Here is a 12,015-nt window from a genome sequence, read left to right on the forward strand (position 1 = left end):
GCTCCAGCGTTTCACACTCTACTGCTCTGGCTTTTCGAACCTTGCGGGTTCCGCAATCTACTTGTGCTCCACCTCCACAAGGGGTGATGAGGTCAGGGGGCTTCAACTGCGCATAGCACTTTCCTTCTCTCGCTCTGCTCTGACTCGTTGCAGTCAAATACTCGTCTTGGTTTAAAGAAAAGAGACATTTTCCTTATTTTCTCCACATGGATTTCTTGTTACATTGCCTTCAGCCAAACATGAAGTAGCCATAGTATTCTTCATGGAAGACAGTCACATATATTCGGCTATGGTAGTTGCCTTAGGGAGTTCCTCACAGGAATGGGACCCTTTGTCCTCAAAGGGGGAGTCTCTGCTGGTGAGGTCCCATTTGACTCGACTCCTAGGGAGGGTCTTGCGGAGCGGCATCAACTCCCTAGCCTCACAGGGTGAGTCTCTCCCTAGGGGAGAAGGGACGAATCCCGGCAATTCATCACAGTGCGCCTAAATTCAATTGAGGGAGAGGGGCCCTTGTTGTTCTGGGTTCAGCTACTGTAGGGTTTGAATCTGGGAGCTCCATGCAAGAGGCCACCTGGATCTGTACATTGGCTACAGATTCTTTGTCCAAATATTTACCCTTAGGTCCTCACTAAGTGGGTTGAAGTAATCTGCACCACACAGCGTCGGTAAGAGGTGCGGTCAGTGTTTCTTTGCTCACCAGAGGGCCGGCACAGCTGCCTCCATTACAAACGTCCCCAGCTTCTCCTAACCGTCACTTCCCCACGTTGCCCATTCTAATTCTACTCACGAGCAACACAAGTGACTAAACACAATTACATACCCCAACACACCCCCTCCCTATAAAAACAAAAAAAGAAAGAAAAAATAACTTAACAAATAACAGCAACAATGGAGGAACAAACAGGTACTAAGGGGAATAATCAATGAATATAACAGACATAAAAAATACATGAACATAAAGTAGTCCAAGACCACCACACGTCCAGGAAAAAAAACTCTTCACTTCATAACATAGTCTTTGGACCAAATTGGTGGTCTGCGAATTCTGCTACCTGTACAAGAATCATTTATACCATTACCCCCTCTCACCATGCTTTCCTCTTGTATCCTACCATCACCACCTCCACTGCTATTGCTCTCCTCCATCACTGCTTCCTCCACCTCTTTCTCCAGCCACACATCAAACTTCTTACCCTTGCGAACACCCAAATCCAATCTTCTACCATTCCACATCCACTTACTCAGCCTACACTTATTCCACATGGTTCCATCTTCAATCCTGACAGGCTTGTCAAATACTTCTCTTACCCTTACAGGATCTGAAAACTTAGAACCGCCTTTACAGGAGGCACAGCCTTCTTTATCCTCACATAGTCTCCCGGCTTGAACATCCTCTTTATCTGCACATTTATCTACACATTCTTTCAGGTTGACCCATGCAGGATTAAGCATGGTATTAGGTTGTCTGTCTCTCATGATCATAAACAGTGACCTCTCTGAGTCCTTACACGCCAATGTCCTCACACACCACAACTTCTCCTCAATCGGCGACCTGACATCCAATTGTTTCTCTCTGCTTGCTCAACTGCCTCTACCATGACCCTGTTACACCTCTCCACCTTGCCATTAGTTTGTGATGGGGAAACACGCTGACAACCTAATACCATGCTTACATTCATTCCCAACTTTGCGTGCATACCTCATAATTTACACAGACCTGAACTGCACCCCATTGTCACTTACCATTCTCTTGGGGTATCCTTGGGGTGTCTCGGAAGGATAGCTCAGGGGCAACATGCTCGCCTAGGAAGCAAGATGACATGGAGAAACACAGGTTTGATCCCCTTTTCTGCGCATAGAAACCTCTGGGTGTTAAGCGTGTTATAAATAACAAATCATATCACATCTCTCTTCTAAAAATATGCTCCAGAAACTTCATCACCTCCCTTGTGCTAACACCTCTGACCCACTTAGCCTCAATCCATCTGGAACAGTGATCTACCATCACTATCAGAAATCTCTTCTCTCTCCCCAGTCTATTGTACAGTCCTACAGTGTCAATGCCCAATTGTTCCCTTGCTTCATTGGGTTTAGACACTTCACTGAACTCAACATTCTGATCTTACAACTCTTCTCTGCATTCTGGCAAGGCCAACAATTTATCATGAATCCTTCCACCATAAGGTCCATGCCTGACCACCAATACTTCGCCCTTAAATTACGTTTAGTTATCATTGATCCAGGGTGACCTTGCTGGGCCTTCTCCAAAGAATCCATACTCAACTTCTCTGGTGGCACCAACTCGTCACCTCGCACTAGTACACTACACTCCATGGAATACTCCTCTCTATCTTCTCAAAATAGGCTTACCCTTCTCATCCAGCTCACCTTTAGCAGGCCACCCTTTACTCATAAATTCCTTCACTTTAATAAGCACTTGGTCTACTTTAAACTCCTCCAACCACTCGTCCTTCGAAATCACTTCACTGATTGCTGCTACTACTTCCTCTTCCAAGTTCAACTCATCAACAACTGTATCCTTAATTGGCAACCGACACAGAAAGTCGGCCACATTATTCCTCACACCTGGTACGTACCTCACCACAAAATCATACCCCTGTAATCTCACACTCAGCCTCGCTAACCTCAGGGTAACCTTGCATAAACCTTTCACTATCAATAATTCCCCTAAGGGTTTGTGGTCTGTACACACTGTAAATCTGCTTCCCAAAATATACTTGCAGAAATAATTCATGCCCCACACACAAGCCAACAATTCCCTTTCCATGACTGAATATCTACTTTCCACCTCAGTAACAGCCCTTGAAGTATAACAAATCACCTTCACATGTTTTCCTACATCCTGGGACAAAACTGCTCCTAATCCTACCTCACTGGCATCTACCGTGAGTTTAGTTTCCCTACCAACAACGAAACCACCTAACCTCACAGCACCACAGAGGTTATCTTTCATGATATTGAACGATTGCACATATTTCTCATCCCACGCAAAGCTACTGTTTTTCTTTGATCATTTCCGAATCGGTTCTGTGATACATGCAAAATCACACACACATTTGCTCTACTACTCACAAAGTCCTAAAAATGATCTTACTCCTTCCTTACTCATAAGGGATGGGGCACTGTTTAAAGTTTCCATGGCATCCATCTTGGGCCTGTATCCTTTCCCACACACAATGTGCCCCAAATACTCCACTTCGCATTCTCTAAATTTACATTTGCTTTTCTCTACTTTGAGAACCTTCATAGCTAGTTCTTGCAACACCATCTGTAATCTCTCTTCGTGTTCCTTTTCACCTTTTCCAAATACTATTATATCGTCTTAATACACTAATGTTCGTTTGAGATCCTTGAGCACTTGTGCCATCACTCTCTGGAACATGGCAGCCACCAAAGCTAGTCCTAAAGGCATTCTCTTCTAATGAAACATAGCGAACAGTGTGATGAACGCCGTCAAGTCTCTACAATCCTCTGTTAAGTTTATTTGGTGGTACACATGTGATAAATCCAACATTGTAAACAACACATGCGCTCCTTCAATACAGTTTAACATTTCCGAAATGATCGGCATCGGGTAATTGTCCACCTGGATCTTTTTATTTAAATCTCTTAAATCCACATATAATTGAAGTTTCCCATTCTTTTTCACTGCTACAATAATGGGGCTCACCCATAGTGATGATTAAATCCTCCCGATAACATTCTCCTTCTCCAATTGGTCCAATTCCACCTCCAGCTTATCCATCAACGCAAACGGAACAGGTCTAGCTTTCTGGTGAATAACTGGAATCGCCTTGGGTTTTAGAATAATTCTGTGTGTGTACCCTTTTAGCAACCCTAATTTGGCCTAAAAAACTTCTTCTTTCTGTTCTTTGGCATCATTGGCTTCACTTTCATCTCCAGCTGCATAAAGTACATGATAAGTCTCACATGGATCAAGACAAATCTATAGTTTGGCTTGATCTCTCCAACCCAAGACATTTACTCCTTTCTTGGCCACATAGATTTTAACTTCAGCTGTGCGACCTTTAAATTGCACCTTGCATATTAAGTAACCAATTAAATGTATCTTAGACCCTTCGAGCCCTCCTGGGCTCCGTATGTCTGATCAGTGCATGTTTCAACCCTCTAGACACCAACTCCTGCCACGTGTTTTCTGTGATTATGGGATATGGTGAACAACTATCCAATTCGCAACGATTACTTCATTCATAGGGCACTTCATGTCTTGTTGGTTGTCCTTTTTGCTATACTCGTGCACCACTACCACTCTTTCTTCCCCAGAGTCAGAATCTTCCTGGTCAACTGACATTCTCTTTTTATTCCTGCACACTACAGTAAAATCACCTTTACTCTTGCACACCGCACACATTTTGTCGATGGCTGGACAATTTCAGGACGAGGCATAATGTCCTACTCTTCCGCACCTAAAAGGCCTATCTCTTTCTCTTGTTTCTCTAGACCGGTAAGTGTACATCTTGACAAGTCTTTTCTTTTCTCCAAGAGCGTTGCCATCCCAATCTATATTTTTAGACCCAGCCTCAATAAATGCTTCTTTTTCATTATGTGTTTCCTTCTTCTTCCTGACTAGTGCTACACATGTTTGCACACCCAATTCTTCCTCCTTGCCATCTTACGCCTGTTGCACTTGTTTCTTTTTATTTCAAATTTCTTTTGAGCATCTGAGTACATTCTATTCTTTTTGCGATCGCAAATGATCGCTGTAGGGATGGGTCTGCCACCATCCACAACCTTTCTTGTATCGCAGAATCCTTTGTGTGTATTATGATTTGATCACGTATCAACTCCTCGGTTGTGATCCCTGTACGAAACTTGCATGTGGGTGCCAATTTCTTTAAATATGAAACATATTCTTCCACCAACTCTTCGTCCTTTTGTGTCCTTGTATAGAAATGAAACCTATTAATAGCAACATTGGTTTCTGGTGCATAATAATGATCCAATTGTCTTACTGCACATTCATCTGCATCCATATCTCCGGCATCCAATTATGTTAGTATTGGCAGCTCTCTATACTTGTGTAGTCCATCTGGGCCAAGGGCATGTAGCAAGAGTAATTTCTTCTTTTCAGCATCGAGAATCTCCTGTTCGACTGTTTTGACATAATTGTGCCAATATTCTCTCCATTCTGGCCATTTCTGGCCAGGGAACTGCTGGTTGGCCTGCATTAGGAAGAAAACTTTCTGGGGAATGCACTGTTATGCCCTGCATGGCCATTTTCCACTTTGGTGCTAATGTCACGAATGGTCAATTTATTTTGAAAATTGTGGCTTTCATGTTTGTATAAAAACTCTGCTGTGAGGCAATTAAAACCTTTCCTTTTAATCCATATTTCGTTGTGGAGAAAAAAGCACTTTTGGTTTCCTTTTCTTTTTATACTGGGACGAGGAGGATTACTGTTCATTCCTTCGATACAAACACATTTGCCTGGATCAAAAATGCCTGCACGTCTTTTGACGTTGCTACAGCTTTTCCTCTAATGTCTGTTAGGATAGTGGCGTGCACGTGCAACAGTAATGGAATTGCATCGGACCCTTGCGCTTCTTTTACACCATTCGGGTCTTTCTTTTTATACACATTTCAGGCCCCTCCCGTTGCTGTTCCGCTCTGAGCTCCATACCTGGAGTTGATCCACTGTGTTGTGGCTCCGGATACCTTAAAACGAATGCTGTGCTTCTCACTGCCGAACTGAAGACGCACGGATGGCCCCCATGCGTGGGTCTGTCTCGCGGGGCTCATCAAAAAATGAAGTAATCTGCACCACACAGAGTCGGAAAGAGGTGCTGTCAGTGTTTCTTTATTCACCAACGGGCCGGCACTGCTGCATCCACTACAAACCTCCCCAGCATCTCCTAACCGTCCCTTACCCACGTTCCCTATTCTAATTCTCATTCAACTCACGAGCAACATGAGTGACTAAGCACAATTACATTACCCAACATGAGGAAGGGGAGCCCTCTGCAAAGCTGGAGAAGTAGAATTCTATGACAAGACAGGAGGCTCATATTATGCATTACAATCTTTACTCTGAAACCACAGCAGCAAAGAAAAAACTTTTACAAACAAAAAGGTTTCAACAACAGAACTAGATAAAGTTCAATGTCAATGCATGGGGAACTCCCCAAACCATCATGGAGGATAGGTCATACCCTGCAGGGGACCAATGAGCAGGGACCCTCCTTTATATATGTCCATTACTCTAACGCCAACCCCTCTTTCTTTGCTGCTGACACCACAGAGCTAAGTCACCCCTTTCAGTTGTGTCTTACATTGTTTGTCAGTAGTAGGCTTTATTAGTTTGAATATGACATATATTATTTATATGGTAAATATGTGTTAATTACCTTTTATTATAAAGGAATTTGTGTATTTGATACAATGTATCTGGATAGCCGCGTGCGGCCGTTGGTTTCATTTTGGTGTCTTTCAAAAAGAAAATATGTATTATGCTCATACTTCCTGTTTCAGCTGAAGCAGTGGTGCAATGGTTGAATTTCGGACTACAGTCCATGAGGTTGTGAGTTCGAGGGAGCTCTCTAATTTATTTCTTCTTTAAAAATTTCTCGCGCTTGTAAACTCAGGTGTTTCTAGTGCATTAATCAACTCGCTCCCGGCGTGCGCGAGAGCAGTGTTGTTTACACTGTTCCCTGTTCCCTCTTCATTTCGCCTGTTTGAATTCGTGGGCTTTGGGTTCGGCCTGCCCCTGTGGCTTATGTTTGTAACAAAAGCCTCTGTTTCAGTACTGAGCCAAGTTAGCTCAAATATAGAGCTGCAGGTCTCCCATGCAGGAAGACCCGGGTGCGGCCGACCAGCGCATGTTTATTTGTATATTTTAAGATTAGATATTTTAATTGTTATATTTTAAATAATTGTATTTTACAATGGAGGTATTTGATTGTCACCTTTTTTGCTCAGTTGAGCAGGGATTTCCTAATGGGCATTTGGTTGGTTCATGACTTCTTCAGAAAGATTATAGCACAAACATTTTAATAGTAAAAATGTGGTTTTGTTAAATGTTTGTAATTTCGTATCCCTGGTGACACAACACATTTCCTTACCTTTAGTGCTGGAAAGAAAGAATGTTTACTGATAGACTGTGGGTTTGTTAGGTCAAAGTCTGACCATCCAGCGCAAGAGCCCGATGCACTGCCAGTCTGCAGTTTTATTTTATTTTCTTTGTTTATTTATTCATTTACTTATTTCTTAAGTTATGTGCTTTGCCTTCACTGTAGGTGCCATAAGTTCGGTTTCAGGTTCAGCCTGATTCTATTGCGAGGTTACCCCCTCGTGTACTGCTGATTATCACACCCTGCTCGGGCGAGCAGTTGGAGGTGCACTTGCTCAGTGTATCCTACCTTCAACTTGACAGTTTTCTTTTGTTTGGGTTATCTTCCCTGGAAAGGTGCAGTCACCTGCTCGGTGGCAAGGTTGCCTGGGGTTTCTGCGAGGGGTCCCCTTGTATACGGCTGTGTCCACACCCTGCTAGGGTGAGCAGTTGAGGTACACTTGCTCAGTGTTTCCTCCCTTAAAGTGGGCAACTTGGGTAATTACCTTAACTGGCATGCACCATAACCTGCTCGGTTTCAGGCTCTGCCTGAGTTCTAATGCAAGGTTACCCCCTCGTGTACTGCTGATTATCACGCCCTGCTCGGGCGAGCAGTTGGAGGTGCACTTGCTCAGTGTATTCCTTCCTTAAGGTCGGCAGCTTTGTTTAGGTGCTGCATATGGCTGACGCCATTGTTTGGTCTTGTAGGCGTGCAGTAACCTGCTCGGTTTCAGGCTTCGCCTTGTTCCTACTGCGAGGTGCTCCCTCGTGTACTATTGGTTGCCTCACCCTGCTGGGGTGAGCAGTTGAGGTGCACTTGCTCAGTGTACGCTTTGATAAACAATATGTTTAAGTGTTGACTGGAACACATTTGCGTTTTTTCAGAATTGTCAGTGGCCCAGAAAGCTCAGTGAGTATCAGCTTATATAAGGGCCGGGGATTCGGTCCCCTGTGAGGGCGTAACCCCTCTTCTTTGGATATTTTATATATATTTCATATATTATATATTCTTTATTTATTAAGTGCTTTAAAGAAAAGAGTGTGGAAGTGGTTGTAAACAGACCCATATGGGGTTGTACCTTCCTCTCTAACCATCTATCTGGTGTTATCATTCATCTTTTAGTTAAAAATTCTGTCACCCTTTACCTTAGTTAGTTTCAGGACAACTCAGTCCTTTCCTTAGGTTTTGATTCCCGACCTCAATTGCTCCACCCAATACCAGTGCTGATTAAGCTACAGTATTTTCTCTCAACATGAGGAAGAATAAAGATGATGCGTTATGCCTCTATTGAGGTCTGTAGGGCTTAAGGCTCTCTTTAGTGGGGACGTTTGTTCTCCCCTACTTTTGTCCCATTGGACATTCCTTATTCTTTTGGTTTCTGGTGGAGACAGGGTCAGCTCGAGGGTAACCGTTCAGTTTTTTACATGACAAGTTGAGCAACCATGTTTTACTTGGATGGAGTGTTTGGAAACACTTGATGGTATCAGTTAGACGAGTTGCCAAATAATAACTTGCTGGCGCCTGCCTCATGTTTTTCCTCCCAAAGCTTGGCCTATGGTTCAGCTAACCGTCTAACAGTGTGTTGCAACTTCTCCTATGCTCGAGGAGTACACGCAGGCTTCTGTACCCTCATGAGCGTTGCTTAACCTCTTTAGAGTGCTGTTTTCATATCCGTGCTGACCGTTCTGATACAGGTTCCTAATTTTGGAAAGGTCTACATCAGTCTTTTATCCAGCTGAGATCGATAAGTGAACACCTCACACCACACAACGCTCGTAGTAGTGTTAAGCACCACTCATATACCTGAGGGTTCGTAGTACTGTATAAGTACTGTTTTGCTATGGACAATGTGCTTAGTTTTTCCTTCCCCTGATTCCCTTAGTGGCCAGTCAGCCTCACATGAATACAGTGACTCAGACCTCAGGGTTTGAGGGGACAGTGGTCCCAGATTTCTTCTCAACCTTGCATTTACAGGGCATTGATAATTATCCAGAGTTCTTTCCCCCTCATTCCCCTTCCTGCCATCCTTGGGGGAGATTGCATCATAATATTACGCCTCTGGGAGTATCCAATGGTTTCAGTTTTCCTGCCATCCTTGGGGGAGATTGCATCATAATATTACACCTCTGGGAGTATCCAATGGTTTCAGTTTTTTCCTTTTTACAGGATTTCTGGCGGGTGACCAGTGCAGACTCGCACTGAGCATTTCCCTCCCGTCTGTTACTTTCCTTTGTGCTAATCTCTGGTATTTCAATAAGTTAACTGGAGTCTGTCCAGTCAGGGGATTGGTTAGAGGCGCTAGTGGGTATTTATTTCTCTTAACGGTGTAAAGCGGGGCTTTAATGTGGTCCTCAGGGTAGTTTTCTTTCTGGATTGCAAGGTTTTTCCTTTGGATAAGTGGGGGAGGTTTCTCCTCTTTTGGGAAGGCTCAATATCCCTTGGTGGGATAGAGGGGTCTGGGAGTGATACTATCCCCCATCCACGTTATGACCCTCTATCACGATGCGTTCCAGAGTCTATACATTAACTTTCAGACGGTGTCTGCCGCTACGATTACCAGAGTGCTGGGATATATATTTGGTTGATGACTTGATTATCATAGTCACCTGCATGGCAGGTGGACCTTTGGGGTTTTCACAAGAGTTTGTTTGCAGTAAGGTGCCAGCTCAGGGTGCTGTGAGCTTCAAAGATCTGCAAATTGGCTGAAATATAGGTTGGACCTCTTCTGGTGTACACCTTCAGTTTAACCATTTAGTGATCAGTTCTTTGCAGTTTAGAGTCTTGCTAAGATTTTGGAAATTTGGTGTCCTCCTTCGGTTACTTTTGATCCGCTAGGGGATTTATCACCAGGGAGGAGGGATCAAGGTTCAAGCACCGGGCATACCTACAAAGGAGTTTAGATATCACTATAATGGTAGTGATTGGATGTCGGATACATTTTTTCTTCTTGCCAAGTTTGGCCTCTTAAGGATCAGGTTTATAATATCTGCCTTTTGTCATGGTAGCAGAGTCCTTCTTCAAGAGTTCGGGAGGTCTGAGGGTCTAAGTGTTGGCGGTTTGACGGGTTTAGCTTCTCAGGTGGGGCCCTCTCTTCCATTCTGCTTCTGCCTCCAGAAGACTTCCCTCCTTAGTATACACATATGTCTGAAGACAATTGTAGATTAATTCTATTGCTTTTCAGCTCCGCTCAGGATGGATTGTCCTATTACAAAATTTATAAAAATGATTTTTTACTCCCATTTTACCCTTTTGAAGATTTGTCTTTCCCTCTTGGTTCCCCAGTGTAGTTCTGTGACATGCCCTGTTTCTAATGCGATATCTTCCTTTAATGCATGGGATGGAACCTATAAGACTTTCACCCCTATGGGGTACTTTTCTTTATCTCCAGGAGAGCTAGGTGTTTGTTTTCATTGGTTTGCTTTCTAGGTCCCCAAAAATGGTACGAATTTAAGTGTTTTGAATATTTGATTGAACAACATAGGTGTTTATTTCAGATGGTTTTGTCCTAACCTATTAGTATAGGAAAACTTTGTTCAATGTTTTCCCCTCTTTTAACCAGTTGGTTTTGGTGGCCTGTAAGGAACGCTGGATTTGGCACATTCCTGTTTTTCTTGCAGTGGATTTGACTTTGCCTTATAAGACAGCTTTTCGGGCAACCTAGTCTTGGGCAATTCTCTGATTGGTCAACAGATTGATTTAATGAAAGCATTTAAAAAATGTTACCTTTCCTTTAATTTTATTATATTATCTATTATATTGGATCATTTTGTACTTACTAATGAGATGCAAGGGCTTTGAACTTGCATAATATGAGCCTCCTGTCTTGTCATAGAATGAATAATCCCCCACACTAACGTGAGATGGGGGTTTAGATTCTATTAAAGACAAGGAGGCGATTATTATCCCTCCCACCCACCCTGGATATGATATGATATGATATGACAATTGTGATACGCATGTACACAGGTGGTTCAAGTGAGAACATTCTTTGGTTTGTTGTTCTTCCCAACCACCCACCCTTCTTGCTTGTTGTTCTTACAGGTACGAGTTGAGGTTCTGCTCAGGAGTGTGGATCGCAGTTACAAGTTCTGGAGTGCGTGATTTCGGGTGAGAAGTCCTATCCAGAAGAACTTCTTCATTGCTTCAGGCTGCGGAAAGGTTGAGATCTCCGGTTTCGCTGGATCCTTTTTCTCTGCGCTACGCAGTTCAACCGTTCCATTGGGCGTCTGGTGCAAGTCAGCTGCAGAAAGAGGGGTTGGCGTTAGAGTAATGGACATATATAAAGGAGGGTCCCTGCTCATTGGTCCCCTGCAGGGTATGACCTATCCTCCATGATGGTTTGGGGAGTTCCCCATGCATTGACATTGAACTTTATCTAGTTCTGTTGTTGAAACTTTTTTGTTTGTAAAAGTTTTTTCTTTGCTGCTGTGGTTTCAGAGTAAAGATTGTAATGCATAATAATCGCCTCCTTGTCTTTAATAGAATCTAAACCCCCATCTCACGTTAGTGTGGGGGATTAGTCATTCTAAAGATGAAGAGGAGGAGGGGGAGATATGCCTGCACTTGCTCCTGCTTCTAATGCCTTCCTCCTTAAGGGCTTTCTTAAAGATTTCCTGCAGTCTCTCCTCTGAGACCCTCTCCTGTCTCCTATTTTTATGGGATCCTGCAGGAGAACTGGAGGAGGTGGGAAGAAGACCTATGCTCCAAAAGGCATCTCATCTGGGTATGCTTCCCCTTCAATAGACAACCAAAATGGCCACCCAAAAGACTGGACACAAGGGAGAGATCCAGTGCCGTTGCTGCTCTCCCTGTGTCTAAATACAGAAGACCTGCCTCAGAGTGCCAGTCTGAAAGCAGGCGCTGGCTGCTTAGCAACCAAGGCCAGCCCCTACTCAGGAAGCCATTCGAGGTTGCCCAGCAACCCTCC

At 43.6% G+C, this 12,015-nt stretch overlaps 1 long non-coding RNA gene across 1 annotated transcript; it reads left to right on the forward strand.

The window, feature by feature from the left end:
• Nucleotides 1-6,268: 6,268 nt before the first annotated feature.
• LOC138504038 (uncharacterized) lies at nucleotides 6,269-11,549 on the forward strand. The gene is made up of 2 exons (XR_011279758.1): nucleotides 6,269-6,367; nucleotides 11,130-11,549. It is a non-coding gene; the product is annotated as an uncharacterized lncRNA (long non-coding RNA).
• Nucleotides 11,550-12,015: the final 466 nt, after the last annotated feature.

This window comes from Ambystoma mexicanum, chromosome 11 (assembly GCF_040938575.1).
Source record: "Ambystoma mexicanum isolate Mex_15411 chromosome 11, UKY_AmexF1_1, whole genome shotgun sequence".
NCBI classification, from domain to species: Eukaryota; Metazoa; Chordata; class Amphibia; order Caudata; family Ambystomatidae; genus Ambystoma; species Ambystoma mexicanum.